The sequence below is a fragment of the Stegodyphus dumicola genome, chromosome 2, assembly GCF_044657685.1.
Source record: "Stegodyphus dumicola isolate Sdum_Otavi_A_Nest chromosome 2, ASM4465768v1".
Lineage (NCBI taxonomy): Eukaryota > Metazoa > Arthropoda > Arachnida > Araneae > Eresidae > Stegodyphus > Stegodyphus dumicola.
In genome coordinates this window covers 205,355,865-205,383,344 of record NC_140769.1, presented here as the reverse complement: position 1 = coordinate 205,383,344, position 27,480 = coordinate 205,355,865, and the positions used below count along the sequence as shown (strand labels likewise).

The 27,480-nt window shown below is 31.5% G+C and overlaps 1 protein-coding gene across 5 annotated transcripts in view; it reads left to right on the top strand.

Moving 5' to 3' along the window:
* The first annotated feature begins 22,707 nt into the window (after positions 1-22,707).
* Positions 22,708-27,480, top strand: part of LOC118181150 (coiled-coil domain-containing protein CG32809-like) — a 1,535,131-nt gene continuing 1,530,358 nt past the window's right edge. For 2 of the 5 annotated variants that reach the window (XM_085811657.1, XM_085811656.1), the window contains exon 1: positions 22,709-22,931. The gene's annotated coding sequence lies outside the window, so the exon portion shown is untranslated. Of the gene's footprint in view, positions 22,932-27,480 lie in introns of all 5 variants that reach the window. The other 3 variants (XM_085811666.1, XM_085811659.1, XM_085811658.1) reach the window with 2 other exon arrangements.

Sequence of the window (27,480 nt, the reverse complement as noted above, 5' to 3'; positions counted from 1 at the left end):
GTATAAATACATAAACTAATGAAATGAAATCCAAACTGATAACAAAATAACAAGAATAAACTTTATAAAAACGTATTTAAAGCTGTTATTAATAAAGAAGAAACCAGTGCATAATCCTGACAAAAGATATAAACAAATATTCTTATGTGATATGGGTTTGAAGAGATCTCCTTTATAGCTATCCCAGGTGAATAAGAAGGAAACGAAAATTATTTGAAATAAATTAACAGCTCATATACAAGATGAACACCTATAAACAGGCCAAAGGGTAAAACAAGAATAATTCTACTAATTGACAGACAGGGAAGTTCAGAAGGTGTTTCTAGAAATTGATAAGAAGTTACCAATTGTCGCCAAATACGCACTAAAATTCTTCACCAAACCTGGTGGAGAGTTTCGCATGTATGTCTGGTTCTTCCTGAGCTGTTCTTCGATTCGAATTCCTGAACTATCCTTTAATTTGGCTGCTCAGAATGAAAAGATTTGTAACATAATATGCAAAGTAAACATTTATAAGCACGCTAAGTGACCACATGTTTGATTAACCAAAAATGACCAAAAAATAAATATAAAATTATAATACAAAATGAAATAATAAATACATAACAAATAATTTACAAAATTTTATAAAAGTGGAATGAAACAAACAAAATATTTAGATAAATTTATAACACTGTGATAATACACACACTGGCCAATGAATTAGAAACCTTAGAGATTTTCAGTTGAATACGTGCTAGGGATTAAGAATGCAATTTTTTATGACGTGGGTTAAACGTGGTTAACATGGTAGAAAAGTAACGTGTAAGAGTACTTTCCACGATGAATGAAGTAAAATGGGAAAAACGACAGATCTTTCACCATTTTAAAAATGGCTTATTGTTGGTGGCCGTTTAGCAGGGGCCTCGTTTTTTGAAGATAGTAAATCTCATTGGGTTCTCAAAAGTAGCCATATCAAAGATTTTAAAAATACTAAATCAGAATTCACAGTCTTTCTCTAAAAGACGTAACTGTGGTTCGAGCAGTTTTACAAGAGAGTGATCGGGGTCATCTCCGACGAATTGTACGGCAGAACAGGGACTCTATTGTGCTTTAACTGACACAGGTCGTCAACCAAGGTTATTCCTAACAGATTTCATCTCGAATTATGCTCAGAAAATTGCAGATGATAGGAATGCATAATCGGGTGCCTGTGAGAAAAACACTCATTTATGCCCGACGTTGCATTAATTCGTTTGCAGTGGTGTTGGAAGGAAGATACTGGACATCCGAGGATTGGAAACGGGCAATGTGGTCAAATGAATCATGCTAAACATTATTTTGCACTGATGGAAGACGTCGAATTTGGCGAGAACCTCGTCAAGCCATGAATCCATCTTGTTGGTTCGCTGAACCTCAGTCTAACTTCCAACACCTTCCTTGGCTACCACATAGCCCGGATCTTAACCCCATAGAAAATGTCTGATACGGTAGAAAGACGCATCCGACAGCACTCTCCTCTTCCATCTAATTTACAAGATCTAAAATGCTGCATAGCCGATGCATAGCATTCTCTGGACGTAATTGCACTCGAGAAGCATGTAGACTCGATTCCCAAACGAATCAGAGCAGTTATATGTGCAAAAGGTGGTCCAATAAATTATTGAACTTGGATTTCTAATACATCGGCCAGTGTGTGTATGTAATGCAGTGATTACGCTGAACGTTATGGCTTTATCTGTGATCGTGAACTTAGCATATTTGAACTATTATTATGACTTAGCACATATAATGCATTTAATGTGATGTATTCCATACTTTGTTGGTTAAAAGTACTATACTCCAACGCTCTTTCCCTCTTATGTTTTTACATATTAATGGTTAATGGTTAATAAGGTAAGTTTCTTCATTACATTATTGTGGTATTTCATGCGCAGCGGTTGTTTCTTTAATATATATACTGGCATTTTTGTAAACACTTCGAAGCCTCTTCTGAGGTGTTTAAATCGATTTTGTGAATGAAAGCCAAAAAAGAATAAGCTGAACAGATAGGTATGTTGTGAGCTTTATTTCCAAGAAATTCAGTAAAATAAATTCACAGCTATCTCTCAAATAACTTAAATCTTTTATTTTTTTAATAAATATTTAAGATTTCATGTGTTTACAATTTATGAGAAATTAATATTATAGCATATTAAGCCCTCAACTGTTCGTTTTAAATATATGATTTTATGCTTTATATCTAGAATTCCTAAGAGAGGTGTTAAACTGGAATTAGTGTACGTATATTAGATTGCGAATTTGTAAATGGTTATGACTTCTTTATTTTAAAATTTTAGACATTTTTAACTTTTTAAATCTCTATCACTGAACACGTTAAGATGTTAAACTGTAAATAGAAAATTTCCGTTTAAAATTTTATTTTTGTTTTGGATTTTATTAACTTTGTTAATATTATGCTTATTGTTTTGCTGTAAAGGGATTGCATATTTTCAATTTACTACTCTTCTTTGGAGAAAGTATATAATTCAGTTTCGTAATTATTTTGTATAGGTTTGGTACGATAAAAGTGTCCAGCAGATGTTTAAAACTTTCAGATTCTAACTAAATGAGATTACCAACACTTAATTACCCAAAGTATTCTTTGGGTAATTAAGCGACGTTTGTATACTCCTTTGATCGCTCTGTCAACAATTAGTGTCCTTCTCGAAAACATCAGGAGTTTACGAAACGAAGAAATTGCGAATTTTTGAGTCTTCTTCTCATCAAAGTATACGTAAGATGTTAATATGAAGGAATAACTGATAATTATTATGAGATATGTATTGGGAATACGACAGGTGAACACGCAATTGATACTGTAATGCACTGACAGTTTGTCCAGTCGTTTTCGCTAAGTGTTAGCAGGGATAATCATGCAACACAACGAACCGTGTCTGCTTAGCATGCTTGGGTGTCTAATTAAAAGTTGATATTGTATTTCGTGCAGTTCAATACTATAATGATTCGCTGTGATTATCCTTTCCTCTGACGGAAGATGCGATGAATAATATTGTTGTTATTTATCTCACTTGTCTGAGAGTAACATCAGAAGAAGCCCACGAAATTCATCGTTGCAAGGAGTAGTAGATTGCGCCTGTCGTTGGCAAGAACCTTGAGCACCATAAAAGTGATAGTACGACTTCTCTCATCCCCCCCTCAATTCTGAACAGCACCTCGGGGAGTCCGGTCCAAGGGTTTTCAACTCTTCTTCCTCTACCAACAACCTCTTCAGAGGACTTTTTGTTAGCCGCATATTTAGAGTGTCCCCATGCCGCAAGGACGCTATACATTTACAAACATCCATGCCTTCTCCGGGAGTCGAATTCGGGCCCTTTTGTACTTCACTAAGCTCTCCTAACCACTATACTGTCTGGCAGGCGCGATGAATCATTTCAGTCGAAATGAAGCACAGAACAACGTTTGTGGGAGCAGATAGTGCTTGAGTTGATGGTTTGCTAGTTGTTCACATCCACGCATTTGTTGGTTTCTTATAATTTTCGGAATATATCCAGTTTTTATCACATGTGATATTCGATTGTGAAATTCTTTCCTGTTTATTTAGACAGAACCAACTATGCATCTCCAGAAAGCTTGACTCCTTGAGTGGTACTAACGTATGTCGCATTTACGTATCTAGCATTTTCTTTGTATTGATGATGTGAAAAGGCTTAACAAAAGTAGTTTCAAGAGTACCAAGCTCACCTGTAACAGTCTGAATCCTTTGCTATGAATTAGCCTCGATTGTAGTTTTCGGAAGTTCTGAAATTGATATTGATCAGTAGATTCATTTTCAGTTGTTATATCATTAGCATGAAATTTCATGAACCATTGACGTATAGTGCTATCATTATCCGTAACTATGCCGATCGTAATGATAACATTTTATACCACAAATTATTTCGAAATGTTGTCAGTACCAGGAGTTTTTTTCTTGTTGAGTTTTTCAGTAATTTTTTAAATTTCAGCTGGTCAGAGTAATGATGCTGTTTGCAGTTTGAGTCTCCAGCCAACACGAACTTATTGAGCATATGAAATTCAAAATCAGGATCTGCCGGCCATTCGTTTCGCTTAAATGATTGGCTTGCGAAGATATGAACTGCTATTCCGCGTACAGGCACGGTATTTATACTTTTTGACCTGGCTTCGAGAACATTCTCGGGAAAACCGGAAAGAATTCTTTTTAGAATGTTCTCGCTCCGTCTGTTACATATCGCGGTACTTACGTATTATCGCAACCAGGTTGGCGCTATTTGTAAGTTTGAGTAAAAAAGTATGAATAGAAAGAAAATGTACATTTATTAATTACAGATAATTTTTAATACAGTTTTTTATATTATTTTGTTTTAAAATATAAAATAGCAATTAAACCCTTCCGGTTTCGAATTTCAATAAGTTGCAGAATTATTTTTCCGGCGGAAATCTTTTGGCTATTGCTTTTAGCACTGATTGAAAACCGTATTCGCCATAACCATGTGCACGTCGACTTATTTTTACTTAAAAAAACATCCCAGAATTGCACAAAAATGGCATTGCGCACACTGTTGACTTTATCCATGTACACTGCTATTTTCTCATAAATTACAAAAATTTGCACGAAAATGCAGGAAAATTTTTTGAATCTCCACATGCTCTTTTTACAAAACTACGTATACTATGTAGGGTTGCCGTAAGTAGGGTCGCCAAATTTCGCAATTTATGCGAATTTTGGCCTGGTTGCGTTAATACGTAAGTACCCATATCGCCAATTTTGTCTCCAAGCGGGCGATTTCGCGCCAAATCTAGCAACCATGCCATTCATTGGTATTTTCTAACAACCCTAAACCAGCTTTGCAGGGAAACTATCTTACCGCAGATAGGCATTTCGCAACAATATTATCTGATAACTTTGTACAGTGGTGTGGAGGGCCACTGAGAATTGTACCGCTTGCCAAATCTGGCACAAGTGTCATAGGCTGCCGACGCCTGCCCTATATAATCCTGAAAACATATTTAGATGCTTTGAGAATTTTATTTGTTAAATATGAACTGGATGCATACAGAGAGCTTGATTACTTTGATAAGTTATTCATATTTGTAAGATGGATTTATTTTCTTCAATCAGAATTTAATACTTTCGAAGAAACTGCTCGATAAAGAATAAAATGGAAATAATGAAACACCTTCGATTTCACTTGCAGCGTTTAATAATGTCAATTTAAATAACGAATCCTAACTTTAAAGGAGAGCTTAGATTCCAAATCATACACTTGTTATCATTGTTATTTGAAAATGCAAAACCTTTTATATGCAGTGAAATAGTCGATTTACTCTTACGATTAACAATAGCGTCCAATTACAGAAAAATTTGATTTTCTATATTGCAAGTTTCAGAGACTGACAAAAAAAATTAAATGATATGTTTTATAAAGAAAAGAAAGGGGGAATTGATTACATCGTAAATAAGTTTTTTAAACAAGAATTCAAAAAAAAAAAAAATTCAGCTGAGTTAATTAGGTAGAAACTGTCTTCTAATTACATTTCCATCGAAGTTTCACCTTTCTGTTTTTACTTAACATTTCTTTTCCTATCACAATGCAGCTTATGGAGCAAAAATTCCAAATATTTTAATAGTTGTACTTTTATTGTTATTAATTTTTTTATTGTCTTAGTTTCTATTTTTAATCATTATCATCGACATTTTATTTTTTTATTGTGCATCATTATTTTTATCTGCAGACATTATTTTCTAAAACTTTACAGATTAAATGTTATTTAAGACTAATAATATTTAAAAATTAAATAAGTACATTGAAGATTTAAGCTATTCATTAATTAAAGGCAAACAAAAATTACATGTAAATATTTACTAAAATTGCATGCAAATATTTTGTGCGAGTAGTGAAAAAACACTGCTAAAACAGAAATCAGAATCTAATTATTCACAGTCTTAGCTTTATACTAAAGCATTCATATCATTAGAAAAAATGCCTAATTATTTAACAGCCAGTTATTAAATATCAGTTATTATTATTATCAGTTAAGAATTTAACTTATTAATGCAACTGAAATCCTCTGCTATGCATAGGTTTTTAATTCATACTTCTTGCGGTGGTAATATATTAAGCTTCCTTGTGTTTCCTGCTTGCTTACAGTTGACAGCAGAATCTGAACACCCGTGCGGCTTACTTAGACTATTCGGGTCTAGTCCAGGTTCCGCAACTATCCGGGGCAACACCTCATGGGCCCTATAACAGCATATATTGATTCTGTATACTTGCTTACATAGTTCATAGATACACATGCTTACATAGTTCATAGATACACATGCTTACATAGTTCATAATATATGCTTACATAGTTACATACATACATACACATGCTTACTAGTTCATAATATATGCTTACATAGTTACATACGAGTAGTTCAGAATATATGCTTACATAGTTACATAGTTCATGACAGACATAGTGCATAGTACATGCTTATATACAAGTAGTTCATAATACATAGATCTTTCATAATACGTGCTTACATAGTTCATAATATATTGAGCCTGTTACATAATACATACATAGTTCATAATAATTTTCATTGGTCATAATACTTACATGTTTCTTAATATATATACAGTGGGCCATAATACATACATGTTTCATAATATATACAATTAAAAAAACGAAAAAGAAAGAGAGAGAGAGGAGAGATCGACTGGGATTTTTTCCACAATGCACAAATCTGTTCCCAATTCCTCCAGTTTCTGAATTATCTTGAATATTTTGCTGCGAAAAATGCTGGGTGTTTGATCAGATAACGCTTATGAGAAACTGCCTGCTCCGGAAGCTGCACATGCGTCTGTGCGGTTAGAGGGCATTGGGTCAAGTAATGGTCTGGTTTACCAATGGCTCCACAGACACAACTTTCGGTATTTGCAATTCCTCGCTCATAGTAATAGGAGGGAAAAGGCCCGTGCCCCGTCACAAATCTCGTAATTTGTGGGGATGACTCAAGACGATCGAGCGAAACTTTATGATAGTATGGTAGTATAGGTGAAATCTTACGGTTCATAGGTCCTCCTGCTTTGTTCGGTAGTGTCCCAGTTCCATTGCCACTGGTGCTGAGCTGCTGTCAATGTCACGTTTTTAAGGTGAGACCACGAGAGTTTGGCAATAACGCTTTGAGCATCGATACTGTGAGCTACTTCTTTTGTAGCCTGTCGGCTTCCTCATTATCTTGAATGCCGGTATGCGCCTTTATCCAAGATATGAGGGTATTCATTGTCGGTGGTATGAGGGTATTCGTCCTTCAGCATATCCTGAATCTCCGCTATGATAGGAGAACGATGTCTGGGATTTCGTAAGGCATATATGACCGAGAGGCTGTCTGTAAGAATATAATTAGTGGATCCTACTGGGTCTTGTTAACTCGATAGCTTTGCGAATCGCAATTGCTTCAGCCTGGAAAACTGAATTATTCTGTCCCATATGACCTTTTCCTGTTATCAGCGTTTCCTTGTTCTTAGTTACTATGAGGCCACAGCCTTTATTTCTAAGAGTTTGTCAAAAAAACAAAACTACTAAGATTGCACATCATAAATGCTGTTTGCCCATCAGTGGCTGAGCGTTTCAGATTGCTGAATACTGGAAGTTTGACTTGGGTTCGATCCTAAACGAACGACCGTTTGCATGGCTGAGTTTCGTGGTTTTACCCTCCTGTAACGTGAATATGAGCCAGGGTTCTTTAGAAAGTTATCCGTAAAAGCATTATGCCATAATAGAAATTAGTAGTGCATTATGTAAAAGATAAACTTTTTCTACTACAAAGAATAAAAAAACTCTCGCTTTCATTGGGTAAAAATATTACCGTATTTTCATAGAGACAATACTATTTTCTTATAAAAGTTTCTCAACAAAATTCCTGTTTATTTATTGTTACAATTTAGCCTGAATTAACCAAATGATAAAAATTAAGCAGAAATTTATTTTTAGAAAATGTGTATTTATATGCAAATACAGAAATAGCGTTATTGAAAGCAGAGGAACTAAAGAGTAAATATAAAAATAAGTATTGAAAAATGATCGTGCCATTATTTGGTAACAAAAACGGTATCATAGAATGTTATTTTAATCATTCGAAGACCATAAACAATTTTAAATACATAAATTATAATAAGTGTAAATTATATATAAATTATCTTTCAATATAAATTATTTTTTAAGTTGGCTTACATACACACTTGAGGAAAGTTACGAAAACACTTAAACAACCAGGCCGTTCAACGGCATTCGAAACCCGGTTGAGTTGCCAGTGTTTAGTAGCTTCAGGATAGAGATTTCAAATTTTCTCCACACGTTTATTATCATACGTTTCATAAACCTATATACGGAATTAATAATAGTATTCTTAATATTTAATAAAAAGAGTATTTAAAACAGGAACTACTAGATTTTTTGGTTAATCTTTGGATTATGGTAACTTGGCGATTTTTTGGCGAAACTTTGGCGACCAACCCTGCTACAGCAACCTGCTAGTTTTTTAGTTTTTATTTAGACGCCATAAAGGCATGTTTTTTTTTTTTTTTTTTTTTTTTTTTTTTTTTTTTTTTTTTTAACTCAACATTTGTTTCCAACAATCTGCTGCTAGCCGAATTACGATAGAACTTTTATGGAACAAAAGTGCTTAATCATGACGAAGATTAGGTGCGAAACTGGGAGAAAGTGCAGAATCGCAAACTGCTTCCCGCGTTTTTAAGATTTGCACATGCACGGCATCCATGTACAGGGCGACCTATTTTCACTTAAAAAAAATCCCAGAATTGCACAAAAATGGCATTGCACACACTCTTGACGGTACTTTTCCGTTTCGCCGGCGCAAATCTCGCCAAGCAGACTTTATTGACGACAACATACACATAAAAAATATTAAAAAAATGTTAGTTCTAAGAATTCTTTTTTTGAAGGCATAAACATTTTAATATCGCTTAAAATTTCATAAAAAAGCCAATAAATAAAGACAATAAATTTGTTAAAAGACATTAATTTAAGAATTTACTATGCTTTCATGGTTCAACATCCTAAGTCTCCGGTTTATATCACGTGACCCCAAGCGATCTCATCTCACGTAAACTACTCTACAAAAATCTAATGCTCTCAGTAATTACCTACATTAATTTCAAGCTAAATCTTAATTTGGAACACAAGTTTAAATGCAAGAAATATTTCAATGCGTACGAATAGCTTACTCAGAAATTATGTAAAACTGCAGAGCTTTACTTCACTAATGCATTCTCATTAGAACTGATGAATTTAACCCTTGACTTTACCTTTTCTATATTTTCGGCTTCGGGTAAGCGCTGTGATTGCATCCTAATTGACTTAATTACCGAAAATGGCCTTAGACATAAAAATGAACTGTTTGATAAAAATTCTATGTAATTTTATGCCAGTATTGAAAGAAACAATCAATCTGATAAGAAAAAGCTGCGACTTGTTTTGAAAATGAGGCGTAAAAGGCTACAGCGAGAATATTCCGTATGGAATCGGTTGTATACCATTACTGGCGACTTTATCGCTTGCGCCGACAAAGCGGAAAAGTACCCTCTTGACTTTGTCCATGTACACTGCTAGAGTCCTAGCTAGTAACCTTTATCGCCTTCCCAAAATGTCACCAAACTACCTGTTACCATATTCCAAAGATTAGCCGATTTTCTTTTTGTTCTTTCCCTATGCCTATGAGTAAATAACTGTACTAAATTTCCTTACATAAGGCTTTATTCCATGCACAGTTTTGTGAAGCTTATCTCGAGGAACATACAAAAAGATTACAGCAAAAATATAAAAATTAAGAAATGTAGTAGCAAATTTCAAAAAGTGAAAAACTTTTATATAATTAAAAATGTTATTTAAACAAGCAGTTTAAATAATAGTATGAATTAAAGCAGTGAGTGTTAGTATGAATTAAAATTTATGCGTAGCAGATGATTTCAACTGCATATGGAGTAAAATTCTTATTTGGTAATACACCCATTGGGAGTTGAATAAGTGAGTATGTTTTTTAATAATGATCCGAGTAATTCAGTATAAATCTATAAACATGAATAACAGATTCTGATTTCTGCTGGGGAATTGTATTTTTACTACCTGCTCAAAATATTTATATATAAATCTTAACGAGACATTTTATTATTAAACAACCAGTTTCGCTAAGCTTTTTTATTATCAAACAAGCAAAATCTGAAAGGATATGATGTTCGAGTAATTAATCGATCAGGGATCGGCCAGTCAGCCTAATCAATGTAATCGATTTCAAATAGCCTTATCTATGTATAAGTGCTACATCCAAGAAAATACGAAGAGAATGTTTGAAATTCCTTTACAACATATTTGCCATATTCGGTGAGTTCATAAAATTAATTCAAAATACACTATGTAATTAATAAATATTAAAATTTATTACTGAAATTTACTACTAATATTAAAATTTACTCTTATTATTACTGGCAATGTATGTTGTTCAGTGGTTCGAATATCTAGTCACAGCTAGCAAATATCTTTATATAAATTTATTTTGGTCAAATAGTGATTGCACGAATTGTGGATATTAAGAAATAATAATTATTTTAATTTAGTTTCCTTGAAAAAGATGAAGATATGTCTTTTTGCACTTCAAAATAAAATCTCCTTGTGGTGTTATTACTTACAGCTTCGATAAAATGAAACACTTCATGTATTGTGAGTTGACGGCAAACACCATGTTTAATTTCAGTAGTACAAAACGCAACGTCCAAACAGCGTAAGTTAATCATTTTGTAAGTCATTTTATTTAAACTTCATAGCAATATTTTGAAATGAATATTATTTCATACTATCAACATCATAAATAAAATATGTTTTTAAATTTGTGCTTACTGTAGTCTGCATCCAAAATGAAGTCTTATGATTGGTAACTTTTTTTCTTAATTCGTAGTTCCGCATGGATTGCAAAAATTAAACTCGAAACAAACACCAGAACGATTTTATTTAATTGCTAGAATAAATCATATGAACGAAAAATAATTCATGTGATTTTTATTTCCTACGAGAAGGGAAATATTTATGAAATATTTAATTTTTATAAACATTTCTTTATTTACAAATATTCTATGAGGTGTTAGACTTAATCTGAAGCTTTTAGATTTTAGATTATTTTTTTTTTTTTTTGTGCTTTCAAGAAATACAGAGGTATTTACTCCAAATTAAAGCATGTTGTTCTAATACGGTATTTAAAGCGTTAATAATCAGTTATAAAAATATTAAAATTAAAGCATCTAACTTAACTAAAGAGAATAGACTGGTTTCATTAATGTCCTACACAAAATACAATTACTACCGAACGAAATACTTTTGATCAGGACACACACGCATTAGATAATGAAGAATATTAAAATATTATTGATGACTTTAAATTATTTCTTTCTTCAGTAGTTTTGTATTTAGAAGTAGACTTTGCTGAAAATTCTACACTTGGCAAATTTTTATTTCTACATCTGTTAAGTAATTCATTTCTAAAACGTCAGAAGTTGGGAAAGTTATTTAAGATTTGAAGCTAAAAAGGAAAGTTATATTTGAGTATGGATGAGTTTTTTTGATAAAATAACTCTAATTCAAAAAACCTTTGACTCTACCTAAAGCTTTAAGGATTTTACATGGTTCAAAGTATCAAGTAGCATATGGCCCATGCTCTTAAAAAGTGCTGATCGTAAACGTATGAAGGTTTTAAAAATAGTTTCTTATGTGTTTTCGATTCTTTCAGCATTAGAATACTGCGAAAGAAGATTTGATGCCATGCCAACTGAATGGAGAAATGAATAATATAAATATTCGTTTAGGTTTGTTTACACTTTAGTTTGAACGAAAAAAGGTTAGAATTTGTCCAAAAAAATAAAATGATGCACATTTACTCAAGTCTCAAAAATCAGAACAAACGTAATTAAAAAAATTAAAAATGTACTTATGTTTAAATAGTTTTAAATATTTTTAAGGTTTCTCTACATTTTTAATTAAAAGGTTTTAGGCGAATTCTAATGATTATTCTAATAATGTTTCTTTTGTGTGTTTTCTAATTTTAAAAAAGACCATTATATGGAATTCAATGCATATATGATTAAATTCGTACCAACGAAATTAGCTGACACCAGGGAATGAAATTTCAAATGAAATTTTCAAACATTAAGTTTATATGATCTCATAAAGAACTATCGCACTTCCCCGAGAGGTTTTTAATATATAATAGGCTAGCGTGTCAATCTAGGAGACGGAAAATTCGAGGTTCGAATTCTGCTCAGGACGCAGTTGGCTTTTTACATATCACGCATCGAAAAACCTAATAATGCCTACATTTGGGAGAAGGAGGCCTTTTAACAGATTATGTGTGTATATTTGTAAACAATGAAATAGAACTATCGTCAGACACAATAAAATCCCAAGTGTCTGAAAAAAAACTTGCTATAAAAGCCACACGGATATTTGAAAATTGAATTTTCTATTGTTGAACAATTTCTTGTTCACCGTAATTGGATTTATTTTCTCCCTAAGTATTTTATTTCGAAGAATGGTTATTAAAATTTCGTTTTCTCTACAATAAAATGCACAAATATATTCTTTTTGACAAGTTTAAATGACAAAGTGTTTTCTTATTTCCTTAAACGTGCAATTTTTTAATTTGAATGTTGAAGCAGTAGAATGAATTTTGATTTGCCGTAAGCTTCAAAACTAAGCACATAGCACATAACATTCTATATATTTTGTAATATATTGATTTTAATAAAGGAATTATTATCACAATAGACCAGGTGCGTTGTCTGGTGAAACAGAAATTATTATCATTTTGCGTGCAGGAAATATTTATCTTAAATCTTTTTAGTGTAAACAAATCGAACGGCTGTGTTTTAAATAATGAAGTATTTTCTTTGTTAAATAAATTTAAAAGTATTTCATATCATAAATTTATGGTGGAACTGCTTCAACAATAAATTATCCACTGCCGTTTCGCACTTTTGTTTTTCAGCATCTCATTTTTAATACGTGATGTTGTATTTGAATTTTTGGGTACTCATTCTAAAACTTGGAATACTATTGTAACTGGTTAAATTAAAACTGTATGAGGTATTAAACTGGAATGTGAATACGAAGATCTGATTGCAGTCACATGTTCTTCGAATTAAACAACATTTATATCACTACTTGTATTAGATATTTGCACTGATTCTTGTGATTGGAGGATTACTTCATAACAGTGACCATTATGTCACTGGACTATAACAGTGATCATAACAGGACCATAACAGTGACCATAACAGTAACAAAATAGTAACCATAACATGACCATAATAGTAACCATACAGTGACCATAATAACAGTAACAGCGACCATAATAACAGTAACAGCGACCATAACAGTGGCCAAAATAACAGTAACAGTGACTATAACAGTTATCATAATGTAAGAAGCAGTCTGCAAATTGGCCTTTGCTGATAAGACGAAACCTTCATAAAAGCGCCTTGAATAAATGTACTGGACCTTAATACAAATCGGCCTTTACTGGATATAATAAAAATATTTATAAGAGTACTCTGATATAAGTATGTTTGACATTTACGCAAATCGGTTAGTGTGTGAAGAGACAGAAACATTCAAAGAAGTTATTCGACATAAAGATGTCGGATATGTGTGCAAATCAGCCACTGCTTGAGCAGACAATAACCTTAAAAATTCTCCACCAAAAAGGTGCCATATCTTTAACCAAATATGCCAGTCGAAATAAGATAAATGCATTCACAAGGTTGTCCGGCGTAAATGTGCTCAGACTGTTATGACGATCCCTTTATGTTAGGAAATTTATGCCTGGAGATTTCTATTGAAGTCAGGTTTTAATTTCTGCTTTTACTGTAGAAAACGAATATGATTTTTGCACAGCAATGTCCCGGCATAAAACAGCCCCATCCTTATTAACGCCGATTTCTTCTAGTTCAAAACTAGTCTTTATAAAAGTGCTTCCACCTTTATGAAGGTTTATGTGTTGGAGAGAAGTGGATGGTATGCAGGGAAATGTTGGCAACCGTATGAAGATACCTGTCTGCTAGTGAATTCGGCTGCCTACTTGTCAGATCTTGTCAGCGAGAGGATTAAATTAATTGAGTCTCATGATTAAATAGAAATTATCCAGAAACTTTGGGTAAAGAGCTGGTGAGAACACTTGTCGAGTGAACTGAAGCTCTGAATTTTATTGCTACATTCTAGATTATTACAAATTTTCATACATTTAAAAATCTAGTTACTTGTTATTCTTTCGGAAAAATCTTACTCAAATCAGTTCTCCGAAATCAAAGTTTACTTTGTAGGAACCACTTGCTTACCTTCTAAGTGACAACTGTACGCATAGTAAATTCTTGTAGGAACTACACAGGAGAAGGCTAAAAAGTACCCTTTATTAAACTCTTTAAAATTCCCAACTTGACGCTAACACACCAAGCCTCACTTGGGAAGCAACTCACATCATAAGAACTAAAATAAAAATTCGAAGATATTCACGAGTAGTAGAAAAGGACACAGAAAACTCCTGTTAATTAAAACTGCATCGAAAGTAGTGGCAGCAAAGTATGCTGTTATGCCACGTAAACCAGCAATAAATGCGAAAATATAAGCTCACGCTACAGAGGTAACGGCAATAGTCTAACTCTCTAAATTTCCTTCTAAAAATTTGGTTCAAGGTAGAATTTGCCTTTCTTTACGCGCGCTAACAAATTTAAATATTCTGGCATTGGCAATTAGAGGAATGAAGGCTTTTAGGAAAGAATGTAAAATTAAATAAAATTGGTTATTTAAAATAAATATAAATCCCCACAACTTTCAGAAATATAATTTCAAACGAAAAAAGAAAATTCAATTTTAAAAATTCACATCATTTTTTAAGATCTCAAAGGAGAATTTATCATCAGAAATTTTTGAAAGAATTTTAAGAAGTCTTTAAAAACTTATAAATGTTAAACAATATGAGTTTTTTAATGATTACAATTTATGAAGCCTATAGCATCAGAAATGTCTTATTAATTAAAAAAAAACTGAAAAAAGTTTTTCAAAATTATAAATTAAACATATTATGAATTAAATTAATTTGAATTTATATAAATCTGACCTATCGTTAACGTAGTGTAAGTGGTTATCATGCTCATCTAGGGAAGTGGAAGATCCGTGGTTTGAATCCTGACGAGAACACAGATTGTTATTTTTTCTCTGATAAGAAGCTTTTTTTCCTATACATGTGCTGAAATTAAAATATGGTGAATAATAATTTGTCCCCCTTCCAATTTAATTGACTGTCTAGAATTCCCTCTCTCCAAAAGCTTTTACGGAGAATATAAGAAATTATTACATCTTTCCTTGAGTACAATAAATGTTATTAATTATGTCAGTGGCTAGCACGTCTAGCTAGCAATTAAATCTTTCCACGAATGTCATGAATATTATTATTAGTGTAAGTGAATAGCATGTCCAACGATCAAATTGGGAAATCCATGTTTCGCATTTCGGCAAGGGTATAATGACTTGCTTTCGCGTTTCCTGATTCTAAAATAAGAAACAACATATTCGTCCCTACAGATCATTACAAAAATAAAATGAAGATTTAAAGGATTAAGGAACGCAATTGCTGTTTTTAAATCTTCAGTTTGTTAATCAGTCAGAGACTGATTAAGTTTGACGCATAAACTAATGACCTTTCGCTTTACTGAATGCAATACTTAAAAACCCAGCTATGCTTGGGGATGAGTAAAAGCTAAATTAAAGATTTTATGTTACGCAATTTAAAATAAAACAATACATCGTCTTGAAAGTGTAATGAGCTAATTAGAAAATTGCTCGTGACATTTACTTCTTTAATTTAGAATTCTCATTTGATTCCTTGATTCCCGCATAGTTTACAGGGCAATTTATTTGAGACTTTAGCATTTTTTACGTTTAAGGCTTCCTGTCGATTAAATGCGATCTTATAGTTTTGCAATTCTAACGATTCCAGAAAATATGCACTTAAAAATGCACGAATATTATTAATCGCTTTGACCACTGGTAGACTCTTTAAGTACTGTCTTTTTGGAAGCATTTCCACCATCTTAATGATAATTAAGATAAACTAGCTTGCTTTTATTTAAAAAAACTAGTCTTTTCTTAGTTTAAACTAAATTAATAATAACAATGGTATTAAATAAAAATAACAATACTGAACACAAGATTGCTGTAAAAAACATTAAAATGTTTTCGGCACAGCCAAAATTTTGTACTTCAAAGTAAAGACGAAAATTCAAAAACTGAAATTAAAACTATAACACAATGTAAGGTAATAGAATAAGCAAAATAGTTTAAGAAGTAAAACGATGTATTTACAAAATGTTTATAGTTTGTATAGGGGGTTTAATATCACTAGATAAAGTAACACAACATAATACATGATGAACATTTTTTTGCGTGGGAAACTAATAAATAATTGCTATTTTGGAAATTCTCGTATTCTTGATAAATTGTATAGTTTGGATTATATTTTAGGGTCTTATTTTATTTTCCTAACAGTTAAGTTTTATTTTGAAAACAGCCTTTCCTTTACACCCTCATGTTTCTATCTACGTTTTCCTGCCAGGATGAGTTTTAGTTACACTCTTTATGCAAACTAGGATAGAAACTATTATTTAAGCTGAAATTTGAGCTACTTCAGACAGATCATGTTCTGCCTTTCGGCCACGTTGTTCGTTACTAGTTAAAGTTGCGATTTTACGGCTGCGCATATTAATTTCCTGGTAATTTACGTCGGTGATATTAGCCAAGAGCCAAAAGCCACGCGTTAAATATCGCTTTGCAGCTTCGGTAGATAATTCAACTTTTTCGATTCTTAAACTTAACTTTTTCGATTAATAAAGCCGTAAATCATCATGGCAAATTGTACGCCTAAGTGTATCTGTGAACAGATTTGATTTAAAATAAAAGAGCATTTTAAGCTTTCTGTTATTTTTACTGACACAGAATGTAGTGAATAGTTGCTTCATAGTTCTAGTAGGTTCTAATATTCAAGTAATTTTAATTTAGCTAGAAGACTATAATATTTTTCTAATTTTTATTTATTTATTTATTTTGAAATGTCAAGTTGTTGCTGTTGCAAAAAGATCATAACGTTTTTGCAATATTTCTAGTTAATTTATAGCATATTTTAATGCGCTGTTTGGTTCACGGTTGTGTTTAGAACTTATTATATTTACTTGTTAAATTTACAAAATTAATGTTCAGAACTGTGGTATTATTATTAACAATAATTTATTTAGTTATGGTAAACAGTGATAAAATTAACTATATCAGTTATCAGATTAACGAATAATTAAATTTGCTATACGTAGAATTAAAAGAAATTAATATTTGAATGGAAAATGCAAAATAGCATTTTCTCATTAATTTTGGAAAAGGGATATTCAACAGTCACTATCTTATTTCATGTTAATCAATTACTATCATAATTAAATTGTATAAAATTCAGAAAAAATAAAAGCTTCTAGTTAATGTAATAACAAACTTAGTTTTATTAACCTGGAAAGGGCACAAATGATCACACCGCTAGCATGTTAGTTGCTATCATTTCTATGCTTACAGCAAATGTTCTACCATTTTTCATCTAGCACGCACTAAATTATATCTACTTGTGATAAACACTGATCCTATATTCAATACATTCCCTTTTGCTTTCTTCTTGCATACTGCAAAACTAATTCTTTTTGGATTTTAGCGAAAATGTTAGCTTCCAATTTATCAGCGGTGAATTAACCAGGTCCTTTTTGCTGAAAAAAAATTACGTTTGTTTATTGTGGAACGAAAAAGGTGCTAGTTCAAATTATTAGCATAAAACAAAATTATTTGCGGAAAATATTAAAAGGAAAAGAAAAATATGCAAGACAACAGCAATTAAATGTAGATCTTAAATACACAATTTAATCTTAAATAATCCACAGTATATAAATCTTTATATATAACCGCGAATATATAAATATAGTTACACCCGGAGTATATAAACATCACTAGATCATGTGTTAAAGTAACCAGTTCCATCCAAAAGTAAATCATGTGTACAACCACTAATTTTCTGTTTACAATTATGAAGTATTTTGTCCCTCCTTCCAGCATGCCTTCGTGGTGAAACGCTAGTATACTAAACGCGCATTCAAGAGGTCCAGGTTCCAGACCCGGCGACGTCAGCGCTTATTTTTAATGCACTTTTGCTTCAAAATAATTTAATGACTTTACAGTGGTACCCAAACTAAAATGTGGTGGACGATAATTCTTCACCACCAGGATTTGGCGATCGGGTCCCCTCCTTTACAGTCGCCCTTTAAATGGAGGAGTATATGAGGTATTCTCTCCCTCCTTTCAGCATGCCTTCGTGGTGTAACGGTCGCACACTCAGCAAGTATTCGAGAGTCCAGTTCGAGTCTCGGCGAGTGCTCATTTTTCGTGTATTCCTGCTTCAAAATAACCCAATTACTCTACACACTGACCCTTATCGAAATACAAGATATTAAAAATCAAAGTTATGTATTCCCCTCTCCAATGGCTAGTAGATTAAGATAAACATTAAAAACATACAGGTGTGACATGAAAAGAGATAGAAGGATAGAAAAGGGATAAGGAAATATTATATTATATTATATTTGGTTAATTTGAAAATTTACTCTCACAAACCTGAAAACAAAAAGCTCTGTCCAACTGTTTTACTAAAGTCAACTCAGTGACATTGTTCAAGCTCTTTGGTAAGCATTTTTATTTTTAATGCTATTTATAATTTAGTTTCTTCATTTCTAATGCTGTTTATTCTTACGTTATCTATAAGGCGTCCTTTTTGTTTGAAAAATAATAACCACCCTTGAAGATACAGAAAGAGCAATTATTAATAGTATTTATCTGTTAATTACGACATGATTTATTACTCTTTTTTGTGTTTTATCTGTCCTCGGAATAACTGTGATTATAAATTAACCGTCAGCGTTGTTCCTATTATTACTCCGTTTAATTGGTAGTTGACTATATTACTGTTCTTAATTATAACATCTGACAGATTTAGTTGGTGAACTAATAATTAACAGTCGATAAAAAAGTGAAGCAGTAAATGGGAAAGCTACAAATTAAACTGTAGAAACGGAACAACTGCATTTGTTATGTTATCACTTTCTATTTCTGTTTGTTTTGTTGAAAGATATAAACTTAATATCTAAATAAAATGATTTTTCTTAAGCTTTATTTAGTTAAAACGAATGACATGATATTCTAAAATAAATAATTAATTTGAGATGTGTATATTTTATTGAGAAAATACATTATCTTAACCTGTCCCGCTCTTCAGCTTTACTGTCATTATGCATAGTGTGTTTAAATGTCCTTACCGGACCTTTATTTTTGCAACCGTTGTTCAAAGACAGTATACTTCCATCTACAAAAATGTTTTAAATGATGCAAATATTCATGTTTGGGTATTTTTTAATTTAAAGACATCAGTTTTAATAATATCAAGAAAATCAATTTTTTATGTTTCTCTGGTCGCTGTAAGTACATATAGGAAATTTTCGTAATCGTTATAAAAAATAAAATACAAAAAGACTTTGAACTCTCGAATGATAAAAGTTGACCTCGATATTTATTTTCATTTATTTTCAAAATATGCGATTTTTGACGCCATATTTAAATTGCATTGAGGAGTTAGTAAATAAAGTAAAATAATCAAGGTGGATATTTTTTCGCCTTAAAAGCCATTCAATGATAGTATTTTATGATTTATTGATGTCTTTAATTTATAGTGTTATTACATATAGTATGGCAAAACAAATTTACCTCCAATAATTTGTAAACGTTTAGTCTAAAAATACGTTAGTAATGTTCTCACAATATTTTATTTCTTTAGAACAATAATCTAATCATCATGCAAAAAATTCCTTAAAATACAAATATTTTTCATTTTTAACAAATGCAAATATTTTTACGAGTTAACTGCGTATCAATAACTTTCAGTGCCAATCCTGCCCATTTTTCTAGAATACGAATTATATAAGATTCTTTGAATGAGATATGTGTGTTTAAAAAATATAGTATTGATCTATCCTTTTCACAAAAATCTGCATAGAAATGCTCGTCGGGGAATCTTTTAACACCAGAAACCTTTTGTGAACGATATTTTGTTTTCAGTTACCTACAAATGCTCACATTTTGCTCTCCAATTTGTGTAAATATAATTCTAAATATTATAATGAATGGCCAATGGGTAAGATATTTAATATCAACTATCTAGGTCAACTTTTGTTGTATAGGAATCAAACTTTTTGTGTTTATTTTTCATAACGAGTACCCGAGTTTCTTAAATATAAGTAACAAGGAACGCAAAAACTTGTAAAACATTGAATTTCGCAATGTTTACAAAATTATTATTGAAAGTTTAAAATTACTATGTAGTTTAAAATTACTATAAAAACTATGTAGCTGTCATTTTAAACCTTTTTGAAACTGGAAGTTTAAAATTATGAAAACATGAATCCTTCATATAAACATCCGTCATTTAATAGTTTTTGACATTGGAAGAATATATCTACTACCAGCGGGTGCGAAATAAAGGCAAGGTGAGAACGTTTGTGGGTACGGTGCATAGCCGTACTTGTATGTATTAAAAAGGGTTTTCATGCATCCATGTATCTAATGTAAAGAATAGCAGCCAAAAACATACATTAGTTAGTCTGTCAGAAGTTAAAAAATGAACTGGTTAAAATATGAGAGGTATATGTAAGTGTGTATTTGTAAAATAAATTGTTATAATTGTAAACATAATATACTGTATAATTATAAATTTATAAATTGGTCAATTTATAAATCTAGTCTATCGTATAATCGAATCTAACTTTATAATAAATCTGATATAAAGAAGCATTTTTGCTTTAGTTTACATCGGAGTGTTCCACTTTTAATTAGACTTCATAGTATTTTATACGCAACTCTGATTCATGCTTCTTTTTAATGCTTGATTATTCAATATTTTTATTTGAAAAAATATCTATTTAAATATAAAATGTTTTGTCACATCTTCATCTTCTATAACATATTTTAATATTTTATTCCTGATAACTTACTAAAGGAGAACAGAAAACGCAGCTGGTATTTCATTTATAAGGCACTTTGACACGAATCAGCAGAGAAAAATAACAGACCTGTATTATTTCTGGAGTTACTCCTCACTCATTTCTGCTACAGTCAACTGAGGACTGATCAGGGCCAGATTAATCGAGCTCTGTTTGAAAGAAAAAGCTAACTTTGTAAATAGTGGATGAAGGGAAAATCATCAGCATAAAATAAAACGCTCTTTGGAAAAATATAAAAAAATGCATGGGACAACAACAGGTATAGTAGATGATTTTATGATAATTTGGGAGTTACTTTATCCGGTAAAATACATAATTTAATTGTCATAATCTGGAATGTATAAATATTGTATCCCAAGAAAACGAAAATTTCAAATTACGTTTTTATCCTACACAGTTTTACAGCGTAATTTCTTTCATAATATAATATACATTCTTGCATTTAAAAAGACGAGCTCCGATTGAACTGGTTACAAATTAATCAGGCTTTTTTCTCCCTCCCCGATAAAAAAGAGATGAGTTTGTGTATTATAAAATGTTGAAAGATTTAATATCACGGACCAATCTAAAATGAAGCTGTTTATGTAACATGGCAAAAGCGAAATAAAAATTCGAGAATAATAGTAGATGATGTCACAGTACGTAGTAGAAATCGAATTACGTGCAGCAGATTTTATTACAACATTATATATTTTAATTGTTCTCAATCTAAAAATGATAAACATTGTTAAATTGTCTATTAAATACAAATTGTTAAGTCGTAAATCGCATGTACAGACAATAAACTCGTTTCATATTGATTGCTATTAAAGTACAACAATAACGGAAACAAAAATTATTGTTATTTTGTCTTGAATATTGAATTAATTTATGTAATCAAATAAACATATTCTTCAGATTAAGCAGCTTGAAACCACAGATAAGTTTTAATAATAAATTTCTCTTAATTCTGACGTGGATTTTCCCTCTTCTCTATGTATTTCTGTTTGTCTTTGATTAGCCGTTATTTTGGAGTAACCGTGCACGGCGTCTCCTACATTATCCCAGAAAATCGGGAATTTTATTTCTAATGATGTGTAAAGGTATAATTAAGTGAATAATGAGTGTTAGATGCATACTATTACAAGAAGCTTTTATATCATGTCTGTTAATTAATTTGCAGAGGTAAACAAACATCCGTGTTATTTCAGAAGGTATTTCTTACTTATTTCTGTACTAATTTCCATCTGCAAAATCACAAGAAATAAATATAATTTAATACTTTATGGGTCACACAGTTCAGTTTTCAGCGGGCGACTTGAGACTTCTCCAAAATTTCCTGCATCATCAATAACACACCCTTTCATTCATGCGCACGCAAAGAGAAAAAAAATCCGATCTTGGCATCTCTCCCAATCCGACAGCGGCCATCTTACCCTCTCTCGCTCTGAGCGACCACCAGGAGTCGCCGTCGTCGCCAAGAGCAACCCGATCGTTGCCACCGACGACCAAAAAAATCTCCAGTGCATCCATCGCCGGGCAACGCAGAGCGGAGCTAGCGATAGCTGGTGCGCGGTCATTGGATAACAAATTCAGCAAACCTCTTCTCTACAACGGAACGTGCGAATTCGGGAATACAAATAAAAGCGAAGAAGGTTCAATAAATAAATAAATAAACAGCAAAGCCATCCTCCCTTTTTCCGCTTTATGTGATTACAACGATTTAGTCTGGACTGCAAGAACGAAACTATCCTGGAATTCGTGTTTTGCAAGGTAAGAGATGATATTCTAGTGTTAATGCTCTTTCACTTTACCCAATGAAATGGCCATCCCTCTTCCCTCCAGAGATTTACGCGATCTGGAGTAAAACGCGCAGCTTCTCCGGGAGAGATCGCTCGCAGTATACCCCGCAACATGTCCTTTACCTGCTTTCTCGGTAAAGGGTTACGTGCATGCTTAGGAATGTTGTTTTGTTTGCAGTTTCAGCTGCGTATGTTTTCACGCGCTGATGAATTGTCATGTGAATTGTTTTCCTATACAGATGCAGGTTTAAGAACGCGTAACAGCAAGAATTATATTGCTTTTAATACTTGTTTTCCTGAAACGTGGTGAGATTGTCTTTACTCCTAAGTCTCATGACATATATTTCTCATTACATTGAACATGACAGCTGATATTTTATGCATTATTCAACCTGTTTGTCATTAATTTAGCCATCAAATGCTTTTGTTATCATGCTAAATAATGTTATTATTTTATTTGCGTTCAGGGCGTTATTGAGTGCTTCAGTTGCAATTGAAGTAGAAGAATAAAAGTCAGCAGTATTTCTGAAGATATTATATACTTGTTTTTATAGTAATTTTCATTTGCAAATTTTATTTATACGAATTTATGGCTGCAAAATACATAATAGCTTCTATCTGCAAAGTGTCTTGAAATTTGTATAAAATGCTAACCAATACAGGTTTGTTAAATAATGGTCGCAAACTTGCAACATGTTGTTGATAACGTACAAAAGGATTTATTTTCCCATTGTCAAAGATATTGTTAATCACATTAAACACACCTTAAGATGCATGTATGTTCAATGTAATGTTTATTATGTAAACGGAATGTTATGTAAATGTATTATTATTATTAATATCAAACATTTGGCATTGCAAGGAGCAGATTGCGATTAAAATCGATTGTGGTGAAAAATTCCAAACTGCGTCGTAAATAAATGTGTAAGCAAAAATGTAATCGGATTGCTTGCGATATATGCATGAGTATTACAATGCTTTGGAAATGTCAAATGTGTTATCTTTTTTTGTCAAATGTATTATCTTATGTGCAAATTATTTTCAATATGCGTTTTAAATTTTTAAGGTTACAAGTATATATTTCGAATTTTGTCAGGGTATGATGATAATTTAGATTTGTGAAACATATTTATATTACGTATATGACATATGTAAAGGCACCTCGCGTAATTTAAATATTTAATATTTTTCTTAGTTTACAAGATATTTCGTTGGTTATTTCAACTATTTACAATGGGTATTGAATGCATTGCTAAAGGGCATATCGGGTTTTAAAGAATTATGCTACATTTTTAATGGTTTTGAATAAAATGCAAGTTTAAAAGATGTTTGAATGTTTTTAATTTTTGCAGATTCGTAGTTTCAGGAAAATAAAATTATGTGAATAAATGAAATGCTAGTTTAATTTACTTTCAATATTTAGGCTTTAGTATTACGGTAAATATGTTAATGTACATTTCGTCAGAATTATTCCTGAAGCAGAATTTTACTACTAATTTCAATAGTTAGGAACTGTTTTCATCCAGATTGTTTTTACTAAGTAAACTAAGGCTTGCTGTTGATTTGTTTTCATGCTTTTTAGTTTTGTTTTATTAGATAAGGTAATGTAAAAGAGTCTTTATTGCAAAGGTGGTATATTAGTTTAAATTGATTTGTATTGCATTTAGATTATAATATTCAACAAATACTAGCTAATAAGCATTAATGAAAACACATTACTGGTTAATAGGTTATTGTTTTTGTTGAAGCTATGAGTCATTGCTTAACGATAACAAGTGCTGCTTTTCCAAAGAAAGACTAGTTATGTGTGACAAGTTAAATGAACCCTCTGTCCTCGGAAGTAATATAACGTGTCTTATAATGTGCAGAATAGCTAGTTACAGTTAATTTCTTTCGGTCAGTTTTCTGGTGTACGACACAGTTTTTTCAAGATGAGTGATTATTATTAAGAAATCACAGTTTTGAGTATAAAGTATCATATTATTTAAAGTCAAATTTTTCTTGAAATAAATCTTGATAAACGAATAAGAAAAATGATCTTACATGTAAACAAGTGTTTGGTATACCGAAAACTGATTATCAATTTGTCTAGTTTTTACGAATGCTTGATGAGATGAGATTCTAACCTTTTCGTTTGTTAGAAACTGAGAAGAATGTGATAAGCTAATCACAACTGATCCGTTTGAAATCGTTCACTAAATATAATTTTGCTATTTTTAAATTTCATGTCTTCAAATACGTTTCGCACATAGTATTTGTTACTTGATAGTAATTTTAAAATTCAGTATTTTCACATACACGTAGGTGCTTTAAAAGTATCTTTTTGAACGTGGGAGAAAAGCGTACTCTAACATAAAGCATAATATGTAAGCATGGGATATAAAATAGATTTTTATACATAGAAAAAGAACAAATGAGATTTTAAATACGAAAATGGAAGTGTTGTTGTTCAAAATATTTCGAAACTTTTGAATGTGTCATAATTTTATTAGATAAATTTACTATGTTATTCACAATTAGAATTGTAGTTTACAGGGTGATAAAAGATTTCGGATTTATTAGCAGAATAGGCTCAAATTAAGATGCTTTAGAGTAGTGATAAATGCCTAAGAACAACAAAGAGGTCGTTGCTTAGATAGACACATATATGAAAGAAACTATACAGTGATGTCGTTCTGTGTCAATGATGAATGATAGATTTCTAATATCGTTCTTTTTATAATGTTGAACATAATCATATTATAATTTAAATGCCATAAAATAGTTTTTCATCCAACATTATTTGTTTTGTACTTTACTTAATATTACATATGTTTAATATTTAATATTAAGTAAATATTACTAAGTATTAATAATATTTGCTTAATATTAAATATATTTACCACATGTTTTAAAACTAATTTATGGTAAATGGCGATCATTATTAGCCTCGACTTGACATGCTCCATCTAGGACATTTCCATAACTCTTGTTAGAATTTCAGTTTCTAATTCTTAAATGGCTTGTCATATATTGGCTTTAAGCTAGCTTATGGTTTGTGGTTTATTTGCGTACACCTCTCCCTTTAAGGAGTCTTAAACGAGACAATCTTGCGGCCATTACATATGGCCATTACATACATTATTCCGACGGCCATAATTTCGAATATCCGTGAGTTATACGATTGCTAAAGATTTCACACTTGCATTTAATGGGAAACAATACCAAATTTTAAAATATAGCTCTTAAAAATAATGTTTCATCTATAAGAAGATGAACTTGAAATTTAATGGGAGAAACACATAATTAAAAGCTGAGTTTCATTTTCTCCACATACATGGAAAATAAATAAAAGTGATAGCTCAGAATTTTTTCTCCTATTTTCGCTACACATTAAAAAAATGTTTTAATATTTTAAAATAAAATGAAAATGTAGGAGTGAAATTATTTTTCAAGTTAACGTAAATATTAAAATGGAATGTATGCCTTTCCCCATAAAATGGAAGTAAATCAAAAGTTTGTTTACGTTAAAAATTCGAAGTTCGAGGATTGCGATCTAGGTATCATTGAAATGTGTAAAAGTTTAATTTTTCTTATGTTAGAACTTGAAAGCTTCAAATAGTCGAATGTCGAATAATTTTCGAAATTATTGAGATTTAAAGAATCGAATGGTCAACGATTAACAATATAGAAAAAATAATAATTAAGAGAAAAATGTTTTTGTATAGCCAATGCTACATTATTTTCTTCATTTAACATGCCCTGTGTATTGCATTTCCCCGCTTTATTACGTTTGTTGCAGAAAAGCATAATTTACAGGGAAGTTTCCCGTGAAATCGCGTAAGTAGACCGCTCTGAAAGGAAAAGAAATAATCTCTTAAAATAAAAAGCTTTTACAGTTAAAATTTACTTATATTGTTATATAATAATAAAAATATTACTAAATAATCAAAATAAGAAGACTACCTTATGAAACTTTGAATTATAGTGCTAAAGTCGCACTATAAAGAATTGTGGAAATTCAAAGATGGATATCAATGGAAAACTTTTTCAATGGATCACACTATGGTAAGTAATTAATATATCTTCAAATTTTAATTGAAGTTTATGCTGAAAGCTTTAAAATCCTTTAGTTTGGTGGAACATGGAGATGAAAATATTTCTTAGTTGGACAAGTTTTGCTGAGCGAAATTTACTTCACATCACCTTCTTACGGAAACGTTGTTTTCGTAAGTTGAAAGAGACCGTTCCAAATTTTTGCGAACCTCACAAGGTGGTGATTTTTCGTTTAATAACATGATTTAGAGAAACTGGAAAGTAAGAAAGAAATAATAAGAAAAGAACTGGCCTTTTTTTAAAGTTTTCCGAGATAAACGAAGTCGGGAATAAAATGTTGCACTCACCAATAAATAGTGAAAGAAAAACCTTGTAAAAACAATGGTAAATTTCAAAATAATATGACACAGAATTTATTCAATCTATTTCAGGGTACAATATATTAGTAGCAAACATGCTGAAGCATAGATATAAGTCTTCTTAGT